At 42.1% G+C, this 14083-nt stretch overlaps 1 protein-coding gene across 1 annotated transcript in view; it reads left to right on the forward strand.

The window, feature by feature from the left end:
* The window catches only part of NRG3 (neuregulin 3), a 1803861-nt gene that overhangs the window by 588961 nt on the left and 1200817 nt on the right, over positions 1–14083 (forward strand). The gene's annotated exons all lie outside the window — the stretch shown is intronic.

Genomic DNA, 14083 nt, shown 5'->3' on the forward strand with positions numbered 1-14083 from the left:
TGGGTCAAGTTTGCGCTATGTAAAACTCTGGGGGGGAAAACAGTCCAGGAGACCACTGCATGCTGTCCACAATGTCCTTCAAATTATGCTTTTTTAAAATTTTATTTTTTAGTGCAGGCCTTTCCGTTTAACATGGATACACACATCCTATGAGTCACTTACGAGAGACAGCCATAGTAATAGCCCTCCTATTCCTCATTCTATCTCTTTCTTCCTCTCTCTCTTTCTCTCTTGCATACTTATAATCACCCTGTGTCATTATTCACGTGCATCTTCCTGATTTTTTATTTCTCTCCTTCTCTGCTTTTTTTTTTCTCACTTCCTATACCTCTTCCCATCTCTAAATCTCCCTGTTTGTTTCCTTCCTCCTTCACATGTTTCACTGCATCCCTCTGTCTCTCCCTGTCTCTATGGCCACCCCTCTTTCTCTCTGTCTCTCACTCTCTCTCTCAGCTTTCTCATTTACACAACTCCCTCCGTCTCTTCCGCTCTCTCAATTTCACCGCATGTCAGTATAGTGGATAGAAGGCTGTAATGTGAGTGCCTAGAGAAGTGAAACACAACAATGGATTGTAATTAATACAGACACTATATGAGAAAATCTACTGCGGTTCTGTCAATGTTAGTCCTGTCCAGTCCCAAACGAAATTGTTCATATGAACAACTCACTATTCTGGGAACATATTTAAGTTCGTGTCTCCAAATAGATTCAGAAGAGAGTGGTTGAATGTGGATTGAAATTTGCCCGCCAGACACACATGGTCATTAAATCAAAAGATGCCTATTTGTGCTTGGTAGAGAAAAATCCCTTCCTACACATTGCTTTTTCCTAGAAATAAAAATCATTACCATCGAACCCCTCATCACAATTACCTTCAGACATAGACCTATACCTCAATGAAATGCAATCACCTGGCCTTCATGCTTGATTACACTTGCTAAACATATAAAACCAAGGTTGGGCGGCAGCATTGAATGCTGAAGGTGTCTTTCCCACCGGGAGGAAATGTTGTTAAGTAGGTTATATTATTGGGAATATGTATTTATTTCTTCTTACCTTCCCTCTACTTGCTGGACCTGAGAAAATAGGCAATAGCTGTTATGAATATGGAAGGCATTGACTTAATAGTTATTGTCCTAACATAATTTTGTATAGGTGACTTATTTCCTGGTTCTTATCACTAAAATGTAGCTTTAGATCAGTGAAAAACGTTTAAAAAATGTTTGCGCTGTGTTAGAGTTTATAAGAATCTTTTCACCCTATACACTCCAAAAGGTTCTGCAATAGTGACCAACATAAATGTGTGACTCTCTGATTATGTATGTATGTGTGTGTGTATATATATTATCTACTGGCGGTCGCCAGTAGATAGTTGTAGTTAGGACCGTGTTTCCATAGGAAATCCGCAACATTCTATTTGGAATAACTTTGGCGCCGGTAGACGAATCCTCGCGAAAATTTCAAAACTAATGGGGCGCTATGCTCCGCTCCTACCCTGAAAGTCTCGGGGGGATTCGTCAAGCGGGGGCTGAGAAAAAAGGGGGGTCCCAAAACGCGTTTTCCCCATGCATTTTCCCATAGGACCTTTAGTCCGAGCTACAGCCCGAACGGCTGAACAGAATTACTTGAAATTTGGCAGGGAGGTAGTCCTCAGGTCAAGGATGTGCCTTTTGTAGGTCTGGTGTAAATCTGTTCAGTAGGTCCTGAGAAAATAGCATTTAAATCAATATATATATCTGTAAGCGCGCTCCGTGCGCTTACCGTAAGCTTACCGTACACGTACGGTGCCGTGCGCGAGCTCAATTCTGATTGGTGGTTACATGACTGTAAACATTCGAATCGGTCGAAATCAGGAAGTGTCGGCCGCCATTTTCTGTCTCTCGCACTGAGAAACAAAGGTGGGGAACGTGAAAAGGGGGCAACGAAGAGAGTTGCAGACCCCCTAGTGTTTGTCAGGGGGTCCAAGATGGACCCAAAAGTACGGAAAATACATTTAATAATTTTTAAAAAAAATCGCGAAGTGCGCGTACGGTAAGCTTACCGTACGCGCACGGCAAAAAAAAATAAAAAAATAAATAAAGAAGTAACAATCAAATTTATTAAATAAATTAAAGGACCCACAAGGGAGAAAAAAACAAATGTTACTGTGTAAAAAAAGGTGTGGCGCGCACGGCATGGACTGCGCAGCGCGCGCACGGTGCGCAAAGCGAACCGTGCGCGCAGGGTGTGCGCACAGTGAAAAACCAGAAAAAAAAAAAAAAAAAAATACATAACTTAGCATTTAAAAAACCGTACAAATTCAATGAAAAAACCATAGGTTTCACACACGTTATAGTTAGGAATTATCATTTACAAAACCTTGCAAATTCACTTAAAAAACCATAGGTTTCACATATGTTATAGTTAGCTGTACATTTCACTCGTAAAAAACCAATGAAATTCCACGTTATAGTTAGATCAGGTAACTATAACTTGCGCGACCACAATCCACAATGTGTAATTTCAGATGTCATCATTGATGTCATGAGTGATGTCACTGACCATGTCATGAGTGATGTAATATGTGACGTCATCAGCAGTTTATTGTGGGCGCGCAAGTTATAGTTACCTGATCTAACTATAACGTGGAATTTCATTGGTTTTTTACGAGTGAAATGTACAGCTAACTATAACATGTGTGAAACCTATGGTTTTTTAAGTGAATTTGCAAGGTTTTGTAAATGATAATTCCTAACTATAACGTGTGTGAAACCTATGGTTTTTTCATTGAATATATATATATATATATATATATATATATATATATATATATATATATATATATATATATATTATAAATGTGGAGTTAGAGGATGGTGGGAGTAACATGTTGAACTGTTATTCTTCAGCTACTTATTGAACAGTGATAAAGTTAAATATTGCCATAATCTAATATGAAAAATATTCCAATACCCATCTCTTTCACGTCACTTACTAATACAACTTTTATTTGGATGAAACCTGGGCTCTGTTGATTATTTATATATGAGTGTGAACTTGACATGACTGACTATTCACAAATTAAATATATTGGAAAAAACATCTCCTAGGACGGGAAGCAGATATGAAAAGACATAAATGAAATGTTTCTTTATGTTTGTATCTCCGGTCTTGGTAAGTTTATTTTTCAAGTTGTTCCCATCTTTTAATGGGTTTGCAGGAATATTTTTGCTTAGAGCACTGGGGAGGGCTGCTAAAAAGCACCTATGCATGTACCCTGACTACTAAAACACGGAAAATAGTTGGCTAACCTCAATTGATAAATCTATTTTTTCAAAGGCCACAGGATGGCAGAGCAAAACCTGCACTTGTGGCATGAGTCAGATGTCAAATGTGGACCACAGGGTGAATGTGTACCACCTATAAGGCAGACTTTAAAAGATGGCAGTTCAATTCTAACTTTAGCGAAGTCAGCTGTATGATATGCCTTGTTGCCCACAAGACCAAAATGCATCCAGTGTAGGAGTGAACAATGCTAATAAGGTAACTTGCAATGACTGTGCAGTAACAAATTATCAAATGATATGTGCTGCAAGTTCAAAGTAAGCCTAGTCATTTGTCAAAGCATGTTTCAAGTTTAATATCCCTAAGTGCTTCTCTCAGTGTGGGGACCAAGTAGAAAACCCATTGACATTTGAATCAGTGTTAAAAATCGAATTTAGATTTTTGGTACAAAATGGCATAAAGATTAGTTTTGTAAAGAAATGTCCTTCTCTGCCTGAGTCATTACAGCTTTGCAAATTGGGTCCGCCAGGCTTTTCCCTCCTGCAGTGACTGTAAATATATTTCCCCAGTACTGAGCTGACCTGGAATAGATATAAACACATCTCCATTAGTCCCAACCTATAGAACCAATGGGCTTTTGCAGCTGCAGGCATGCTGGAGTATTCCTGGCAGGATGACTTTTGGGAGGTTAAAAAGGAACATCCACAGCCACTTATCTAATGAAGGACAGGCAAGGAGCAATTGTAAAATAATGCCCAAAGAACAAGCAGGTACCCATGTTTATGTGAAAGGAGAGATATATTGTTGGCGTACCTCAAAGCTGACCTTTTACAAGCAAGGGTAGTCGGCCATAACCAGAGCGGGGTTAGAGGGGTAGACCAAATTTACAGCGGCGGCTGCTGTAGCATTTAAGTGGGGCAGCAAGGGGGGCACGTGCGGGGAAAAAGAATTACTGAAAATAACGCTTATCTGCATTCTGGCCTCTGCTCCTCCTCGACCTCGACTCCTGGCATCCTTCAGGGTCCTCTACGACAAGATACTGCGCTCGTGCTGGTACTACCCAGCATGAGAGCAGCGCCGTGACTGGTGTGAGCACCATAGTTAGGCACTCAATAAGGCCTTGCGACTATCTGCTTGTTCTTCACCCAAGCTGTAAAGCACAACTCGGGTGGAGCGATCAAAGTGCTCATGACCGTTTGCCGACCTTAGACGGCCGGCTAAACTGTCATGCGCACTTGAAGCAGTGCCACCACTCCTACTCCTTCCTGCGGCTGTGTCGATGTGTGGAAATTGACGTCACTGCCCTTGGCTGAGCTGCTGAAAGTACGCAAGTAAAAATAACCATTGTTATTATCATTTTAATTTTCATGTTTCACAGCCCAAAAGCAGTTGGGCGACCTTCCTCCGCGTTAATGGATGAGCCGCTACTGCAAATTTACTCCTGCCGAACCTTTAAAAAACATCTTTCCAGTTCCCACTTGCACTCCTCAACCTATTTCGAAAAATAAGGTAAATACCCTAGAATTATCTGTGATTGGAGATCTCAATGTGAACACTCATATTAGAGAGATAGTACAGGACCTGTGTGGTTTGTTTTTTTTACTTTATTGTATTGACATGTTGCTTTCATCAATAACTCAACCCAGTCCTCTATAGCTGTCAGATAATAACACATGACGTAGCTGGCTAAAAATGTAAATTTGAAATTAAGTTACAAAAAATGGCATCTTTCTTGGCCTTTGTGCACGTCAGAAAGGAAGACTGCAATCTGTTGAAAAAACACAGTGGCATGCCTGCTTTTGGGCATTAAGATTCATAAATAAGTATTGCATGTCTGGAGATAGCTACATTCATTTCAAAATAATGTTTCTCAAGCCCTGCGTCCTACATTTGCATGAGTGCATACATTTGCCTTTCTCTATTTAATCGGCACTTACTTTCCAGAACGCTCCCTGAAGTCCAGTGAACAATGATGCCTGCCTTCCCGCAAAAATCAATTTAAAGGGATAGGGTGGCTGAATATCTACTGCTCAGTCCTGACGGCGCTGCTGTTCTCTGGCACTCACCACTTAACTACTTCTAATTTCATGCGATTCAGAAAAGGTCGAAAGACTTTCCAGTATTCGTTACCGGCCTTTACTTTTCTGATTTGTGAAATTTGACATGTCACTGTACTTGGGCTCGGATTTTCTTTTTCTTTTTTTTTTTTAAATGTTCTTTGCCCTTTTAAAAGGCAAATTAATTCCCATTGTGCTCCATATAATTTTCAAAATCAAAATCATTGCGCTCTACAGGTGATGAACGCGCGCTAAATGTTCTATGTGTCACTTTTGAGAACAGCATTCAAGCCATGTATAGAGAACATACAGTTAAAGAAATTTGCAGCTGGTCAAGGGACGTGAATAGCACGACGGATCTTAAAATGAAGATTAGCTCAAAGCAGGAACATGTGATTAAAAAAGGTAAAATCGATGATGTATGGGAACGGGAGACATTTTTAGAAGTAATGTAAATGCTGGCAGCCTGATTACATATCCCAGGACCACGAGGATGTCAGAATGATAGATGTAATGCTGAATAATAATTTTGTGGCTGTCGGCTGGGGACCAGTGCTGTGGGTTAGGGTTAAAATTGCATTACTTATTCCAAGCACTGTTCTTTCATTTCTTCCTTGACCTAGTTCTCAAGTAGTGTAGAAGAATTACACAGAGGTACCAGTGAGATAAGCACATCCTCCAAGAAATCATTGACTGTAATATTATCCTTCAATCCAGGGGCCTTTTCCGATATTTTCGAAGTGAAGGTGCTGTTTATGGGACCAAATTCCAATAACCTGAGGTCCAGAATGTATTAGGAGTATTAAATAAAACCTATTACATGTTTTGGGGAAATACCATGTGGATTTTGGGTTTTCCACAAAAAATCCACATCTTGGGAAATAATGTATTGTTTTCCCCTGTTAAATTTCGGTAGTTTTGACCTGCAGAAATTCAGTCGATATTTAGCTCACCTGGTAATTATTGAGTGCAGTAAGTGTCACTCAACTCAGAATTATGACCCCTGACCAAACATGGGTATGCAAAGGGGGTCGAAAAACTCTCAATCAGGGCTAAACGTGTGTATGAGATGCACTCTAGTGGGTAAGACATTTTACACTTCCATCCCAAATGGTCTCACAACTCCTCTCCTCTAATAGAGCCTGTGTGAAGACACTCTTCAGTTTATGTTTTATGAACATGCAACTGCACAACAGAGAATGAATGCATAGTCAATGCAAGTGTGAGCAATAAATAGTAGAACACAAGCAGAAAAAGACAAGTTAAATAGAAGAGCTTGATGGAGGAGAAGAGGGAAAGCAAAAACTATTTATTGTTCAGCAAAAAGGCCATTATAATATATAAAAATCATCACAGTAAAAATATTCATTCAAATATTATCATGTTAAAGAAGAGTAACATATGAGTACGGAAGTGGATTTATATTTGGGTTAGACTGTCGCCCTCCTCAAGGAATAATTCACAAACATGTCACGGTGAACTAAAAAGTCACTAAATTAACCTGCCCTCAACCCTCTGCTAGCTTTGGCATGGGACAAACATGCTTAACTTAGGGTAGTGTAAAGGAGTTCATGCAGTTTTCAAACAGTAATAAGGTCAAAGCATCAAATAACAAAAATACCAAACCAAATAATAAAAATAGAGTAAATTGTAATAAAAATATTGACACCAAAATTACAAAAATCCTATAAGGGCAAATGGAAACATGACTTCTTTAAAGATTTAAGTGAAAAAAGCTCATACATGCAATACAGGCCTATGATAATCTATAGAAGTGTTAGACTGGGACCTAAACACATTTCAGGCCAACCCTTATGGAACAGGGTTTGGATACACCAAGCAAGGTCATCCCAGTTAACATTTTTACCTTTCTGCTAAGTCTTTTTTATTGAGCTTAAAATCCTCCATCAAAGCAAGACAAAATTTGTATCCAAGGAAGTCTGATTGAATTCTGTTACTTTTGCCACAAGGTTCCATTGACTCTCTTGAGCTGTTGCAAGACCAGAAATTGTTCAAATGTTCCAACGTTTTGGACTCTTAGAGCAGCTCTTCTAGGTTGCTTCTAAGGCTCCAAGGACTTCAGGGACAGCCGTTAGGGACCTAGACTCACTCCAGCATAAGCCACCAGTTAGATACAATCCAGGTCCAGTTAGTACTGGTTAAGTGGTCGCTAAAGGAAAAAAGTATCTTGAAGCTTGCTGTGTCCCAACAGCCAAACAGGTCAGCCAACTGACCCATGGAAACCACTTATTTGTCCTGGATACAAGAAGGAGCAGGTTCAGTCACCTTCTGATCTTCTGCAGGTCCAGAAAGTGTTCTCAGAAGGGCTTGTTGGGGAGACACATTTATGGTTGCAACTAGCTGGTGAGAAGGGGAGACTCCCGGACACTCTCTAACCTATGGGGAGACAGTTCCTTGCTCATCCCTCCCACTGTTGCAGAATATCTTGTTTGCCTTACTGCAAACAATCTCACAGTGCACCTCATTCCTAAAATCCAGTATGGGGGACCCTTCCTTCCTTAAACAGACTATTTGGGTCCACTCAGATTTGTGACCAGGGAAATGAGCAGACCCCTAAACTGTGTCCACTCTAAAACACTTCTTGGGGTAGCTTTACTTCCACTGGGTTTTGTGCTAGCCCAGATAGTGTGGGCCTTAGAGAGAAATATTTCATTTGTTCAGATCTTTCCTTAACCAAAACTATGAATGGGCAGGCTTCATATCTTTAACTTTCAGGTTAATGATGTTCCTGGACCCCCACGCCCCCAAGTGTCCTTTATGAGCTGATAAGGATCAGATTCCCCACACCCAGCCTATCCTGTAACCATGCTTGAGCCATTGTTCTGCACTGGGAGCAGGTTTCACACCTCATTAGGGTCAAACACTGGCTAGGTAGCAGCTTGCAGCCTAATGCAAATTAGCCTCCAGGGCCGTCAGGCCAAAATATTTCAAAAGAATCCAATTTCACCAATACATTTTAAATAAATAGCAAAGATAGTCTTTGAAAACTTCGTTAACTGTTTCCTCTCAAAAGGTACAGCTTAAAGTTTATAATCTGTACTGTGACATGTTCTAGGTTCCAGCTACAGCCCTGCCAGTGAAAATAGATTTTGGGGTCTATCATCAGGCAAACATGGAAACTCTCATTTTGCACATTTCACGATTAAATATCTGGCACCGACCTTGTGTGTAACAAGGTGGCTTAGGAGTCATATTAGTCATTAAAGGGTTTCCCACCTGTCAAAACAGTGAATGGCACAATAGGTGCTGCAGCTGACAGGAGACGTTTACCTGGGTACATTTTCTACACCATATTCTACTATCTTAGAGGTAAGATACATCTGTCAATCAGGGATAAATTAGCTTACCCATGTTTAAAGGGGAAGCACAGGTAATTTACTCCTGGTTAGCAGGGGTAACATGCACAGGGCTTCAATGTCAGCAAAACTGATAGGACAGAAATTGATGGGAAATTATGCCAAAGACGATCCTTTCCTACAATATGGGACAATGATTTCATATTCAAAATAGCTGGTTGTAAATCCCTCAAATTACTGCTTATGGCAACATTGAAACTCTCATTATGAGTAGCCCAGTAATTTGTGCAATAATAATCGCACCTGATAAAATACGACTACATCGAGTAAAAATTTATTGAGTGCAATAAACACCACCCAAATACATGTTTTCGGGGAATAACACAGATTTTGGACATATCAAAATCAACATGGTCGAGTGGATATTGGCCATTTTCTCCCTGATAGATTTCAGTAGGTTTGACCGGCATTTATTTATCACAAAACTCATTATTGTGACATGTGTGATAACTATAGTTACCAAACCTATTCCATTAACCAGACCATTAACAATGCTGGCCTAAATGTATCTCAGGGCACTACTTCCTGCCAAAAATGCTCACTAAGTCATATTTATTTGATATTTCAAACAAATCATAACCCCATATTTTCAGGATGAGGTACCTATGGATCTTATTCTCTATGTTTTAGAGAAAAACTTTCTAACAGCAAATAAAGCATCCTCTCTATGTATGCCACGTAAAAAGCTTAATGCATCAACTGTTCAATGGTATACTTATAAATTGTGGGTGTGAGCCATTGCATAGCTTCAGCATCATAGGAAGAAAGGCAGAATCATTCACAAGTAGAGGCATTGGTTTATTGCTAGTTTAGCCTGAGTGAACCATTAAGTCATGAGTAGCAAACACCTAGGTGATGGAAGGAATGCTTGAAGTTATCTCAGCTCTTGGTGATCGATCAGGCCTGCATTCCACAACATATCCTTTCTTCCACTATGCCACTTTAGACCGAGACCTGCTGTATTCAAATCATTCTTGGTCTTGCTCCAGTAGAAACAGTCCAGCGAACTACCAGGCAGACCCCTCTAACCAAAAACACAAACAACCCCAGCCTAGTCTCAATCTACATAGGTCTCAACAGTGATTCATATGGTGAGTCTTGTAACACAGTGAGAATGGGACCCCCCTCCTATCATACATATCACACTTACATGACTACTGCAAAAACTAACAAGGTTATTTAATGAATGTTTGAATTAATCTTAGCCACTGATGATCACTTAAGCCACATTCCAGACCAGGGTGTTGCACTCACTATGGCATTCTAGACAGAGACCTGTCATGTTCCTGCTCCAACATGAGTGGGCCAGACCTAACTGCCAGGGTCCCTTCTGATGAAAAAACAAGCAACCCAAGACTGATTTCAATCTACCTAAGGCTTGTTAGGTAAGTCAGGAGTGGCAAATCACCCAACTGCAAATCAGAAATCATCCCCTCAAAGAAGGAGCAAAGATAATAGGCAAGCATGCATCTCTCTCCAGGTGAGTGTGAAGAATACTTTTTCATGCTAAATATTTCTTTACCTACCCCATAGACAGACTTCAAAACCTCAAGACATCTGGTAAGTAGGAACTGTGATGACCCGCAACCAGCTTAAATCCTAAACCTAGAGGGGGACTCAAAGCACATCTAACTGCATGCAGGATATAGGAAGCAATTGCAAAAAAAGAAGTAGGATCAACAGCTCATCTAAGAGTTATATAAATAGTGGCCCAATAATTCATTTTAACCCTGAGATTATCAACACTAAACAGTGGTGAGTGTCACCTTAAGTGATGAAAACTAGTGCAAAGTGGTGATTCAGGACTTACTTTTCAGTGCAAAGCTTGATTTACACTTGAATGTAACGCTAAAGTAATGCACAGTAGCGACATGCACTACTTTGCATCAACAGGGAGTCCCATGCGTGGTACATGGCCTTTGCCATGTAACCACCCATGGATTTTAACTCAAACACCTATCTACTCTCGCATCGAGGGGCAAGATGGCCGCTGCAACGTTGTGCTGAGAGGTCGCATCCTCTCCCTCTCCCGCACTGATGAATGAATTGCTGAGTAAGATGCTGTGCTCTCCGTGAAAATACCCCTGATGGAGATCGTACGATGGTGGCATAAAGGGATACATAAAGCTCAGCGTATTAAGGAACAAGTGCTTTGGATCGGACAGGGTTGGATTCGAGCTAAGCAAGCAATTAAGAGATATCTAGACGGACATCCGATGGCTCCTAAAATACCCAACCGCGCTGCAAATCAAGAGAAGGCGAGTGAGAGGGGAAAAAAGATATCGGATCCTTCAGCTGCAGTGAAGACAGGAACAACTGCTAGCCTAAAAATAGACACTCCCGCAGGGAAGAACACCGGCGCAATCAGGAAAGTGTCGGAGAAAGTGAAAAAAGGAGACACGCGGAAACCGAGCGTGGCTGCTAAAAATAACAGTGGAAGTACTGGGGATGACCGCAACGCGAACAAAGTCAATCCCGGGAAAGGAGACAGGAAAGGAGACGAAAACAGACGCGGGAATGCGGCAACCTACCATGAAAGAGATCCTGTCAGTGAAGCTCCTCGAGACACCAGAGATACCAGATCCCCTCTGTGAAACTGACGGCGCTGTCATTCTGGCCTCGGGAAACGTCCTCGAGGACGTAACTGACGGCGAAGAGAGTCTGGTTGCTAGGCTACAAGTCGAGCCGGTGCCGGTGCCGAGAGTCAAGCAGAATACTGCAGAAGTGCAGATACACGCGGCAGGCGGATTAGACGTTGGGGCTGAGCAGCAAAATGAGTCTAAAAGTGGAGGTAAAGGGGAGCCCAGAGGGGGTCTGGTTACTGGTATGGGGAGTATGGGTGGCACCACTGCTGATATGCTGGGAGCTTTAATGTTGATGGAAGAAGAGATGAATTCCTCTAAAAAAATGATCGGCACCTGGGGCAGCAGGGACAGCTTAGCAAACCAGAACTTCTTAGGGGGGTCAAACACCGGCAACCACCCTCAGGGGGGAGGGGATTGTACCTCTCTAGAAGGGGAAGGAGAATTTTACTCGGTGAATGAAGACTCGGGGTCAGCACTTTCATCAGAGTCCAATACAGAGGAGGATGATCAGGATGATCAGGAAGGTACTGAGTCAGGTATCAGTACATCAGGGAAAGAATCCACAATAAGGAAAAGTCATGTAAAATTAAGGAGACAGAACCCTGACTCACCTAGACACTTAGAGAAACGGCTAATGTGGGACTACTCTGCAACCTCGCAAGTATACCAGGAGGAGAGCAATTCCGGCAACATTGCTGAGGGTGCGGCAGCTGGCCCTACTCCTCCCCAATGGGATCCCTTTCATACTCTGTTTACCACCCTTAAGCAGATGCAAAGCGAAGCAAGGGCAGAAAGCCGCAGAGCGAGACAGGCATCAAAGAAAATTCAGAACAGCTTAAGGAAGGTTAATAAACTATATGATGTACTTGTGGATCGTGTAACAGAGGTCGAGGAGTGCACCGGCAAACTTGAAGACGATGTTGGGAGCTGGCAATTATTTAAGACGGAGCAGGAAAAAATGGCTGTGGATATGCGCTGGAAGATGGAGGATTTCGAAAATAGACAGAGGAGGAACAATGTCAGATTGCTGGGTGTGGCGGAGGGGTCAGAAGGACAGGATGTTAGACAATTTGTGATTAATCTCTTGAAGGGGGCCTTTCCAGAGTCCCAGTGGCAGTGGGAAACAGAAATACAGAGGGCACACAGGTTTGCATTCACAATGAAGAAAGCTCAGGCCACAGGAGGAGCAGGGAGGGATGGCCAGCAGAACCACCCGAGGGCAATATTAGTGTACGTAGGGAACTTCTTGCTCAGGGAGGAGATTTTGAGTAAGGCAAGGCCAGATAGCAGAAGGATTTTTGAAGGCAATTCTTTCTTTGCTAGACCTGACTTTTGTCATTTTACCGTAGAGAGGAGATGGAAGTTAAGGCAGATGATTGCTCCCTTTCAAGCCCTAGGCTTGGAAGCATATTTATTATACCCTGCTAGGCTTAAAGTGATTGTGAGGGGGAAAATTTGGATGTTCACTTCTGAGATCAAAGCGGAGCTTTTCTTGGAGGAAATGAGGAAGCAGAAGGGGGGCTAGGGTATTTGTACACATAAAAGTGCCACCTGAACATAGACAATAGGGCCAGGGGTAAAAGGGTAACACAGAATAGTTAAGGCACCTAGCGGGAGAGGGATGCGACTCGCGCAACATAAGGCGGGCACACATAGGTCGCTGACCTATTTGCCTGTAAAGGGGAGGGGGACGGGGGGGGTAGTGCAGGGTGGGAGTGGGAGGGGGTGGATGCAGGGGGGGGGAACAGCAACAACTTTTTTTTGCTATACTACAAGATTTGGCACATTGTTACTTATGTAGGAAACACTGGATGTACACAAATTGGACTGATGATGGTAAATAATGTTTATCTTTGGTCGCATTTACGAATATCAGCAATATGGCGTGCAGGATAGCATCAATTAATGTATGTGGTCTCAACGAGTTGAGTAAGAGGATGAGAGTTGCAGCGTACCTAAAAACTATGCAATTGGACTTGATATGCTTACAAGAGACTCATATAGAATCAAGTAAGACATATCTTTTGGAGCAACTAGGGTTCAAGGTGTTGGCAAGTACTAAACAGGGGACTAGGACCAGAGGGGTGGCAGTCTTGGGTAGACAAAGGGACGTGGTTGTAGGGAAGAAGAAGGAAGATCAATGGGGTAGATGGGTTATTCTGGAAGTATGCTTTAGGGGTCATAAACTAACACTTGTTACAATTTACGGATCTACGGAGGACGATCCAGATGTATTCCAGTTCCTTGATACAGAGTTAGCCCAGTGGCCTGAGCCCATAGTATGTTGTGGTGATTTTAACATTCATGAGCTAGAGAGCTCATTTACACGTCAAGATGCGATATACCGGGGTAGAAAGAGGAAAGTATTTAGGGCATTAGCTGCTATGGTTACACACAATGCCTTGGTGGATCCATGGGTAAAGTTACATCCCTATCTAGATGGAAGCACCTTCTTCTCCGCCCCTCATAAAATAATGGTTAGGCTTGATTATTTTTTATATCTAACTGTCTACTCTCGGGGTCACAAGTGGAGAAGCTACCTAGGGTGATTTCAGACCACAGCCCGGTGATTCTCACTCTTAAAATTAGCCAAACTCCAAGAACACCCTCACCGTGGACCTTTGAGAGAGGTCTGTTAAAGGATCCTGTATATAGGGAGCACATGACAGCCTGGATTAAATGTTTTTGGGATATTAATAGGGGGACAGCAGCTTCAGGAGTGGTCTGGGACACTTTTAAGGCAGGAGCACGGGGAGAAACAATTAGCTTTGTTTTGGGAAGACAAAAGAGAGAAAGAGA

The sequence above is a fragment of the Triturus cristatus genome, chromosome 1_2 (assembly GCF_964204655.1).
Source record: "Triturus cristatus chromosome 1_2, aTriCri1.1, whole genome shotgun sequence".
Lineage (NCBI taxonomy): Eukaryota > Metazoa > Chordata > Amphibia > Caudata > Salamandridae > Triturus > Triturus cristatus.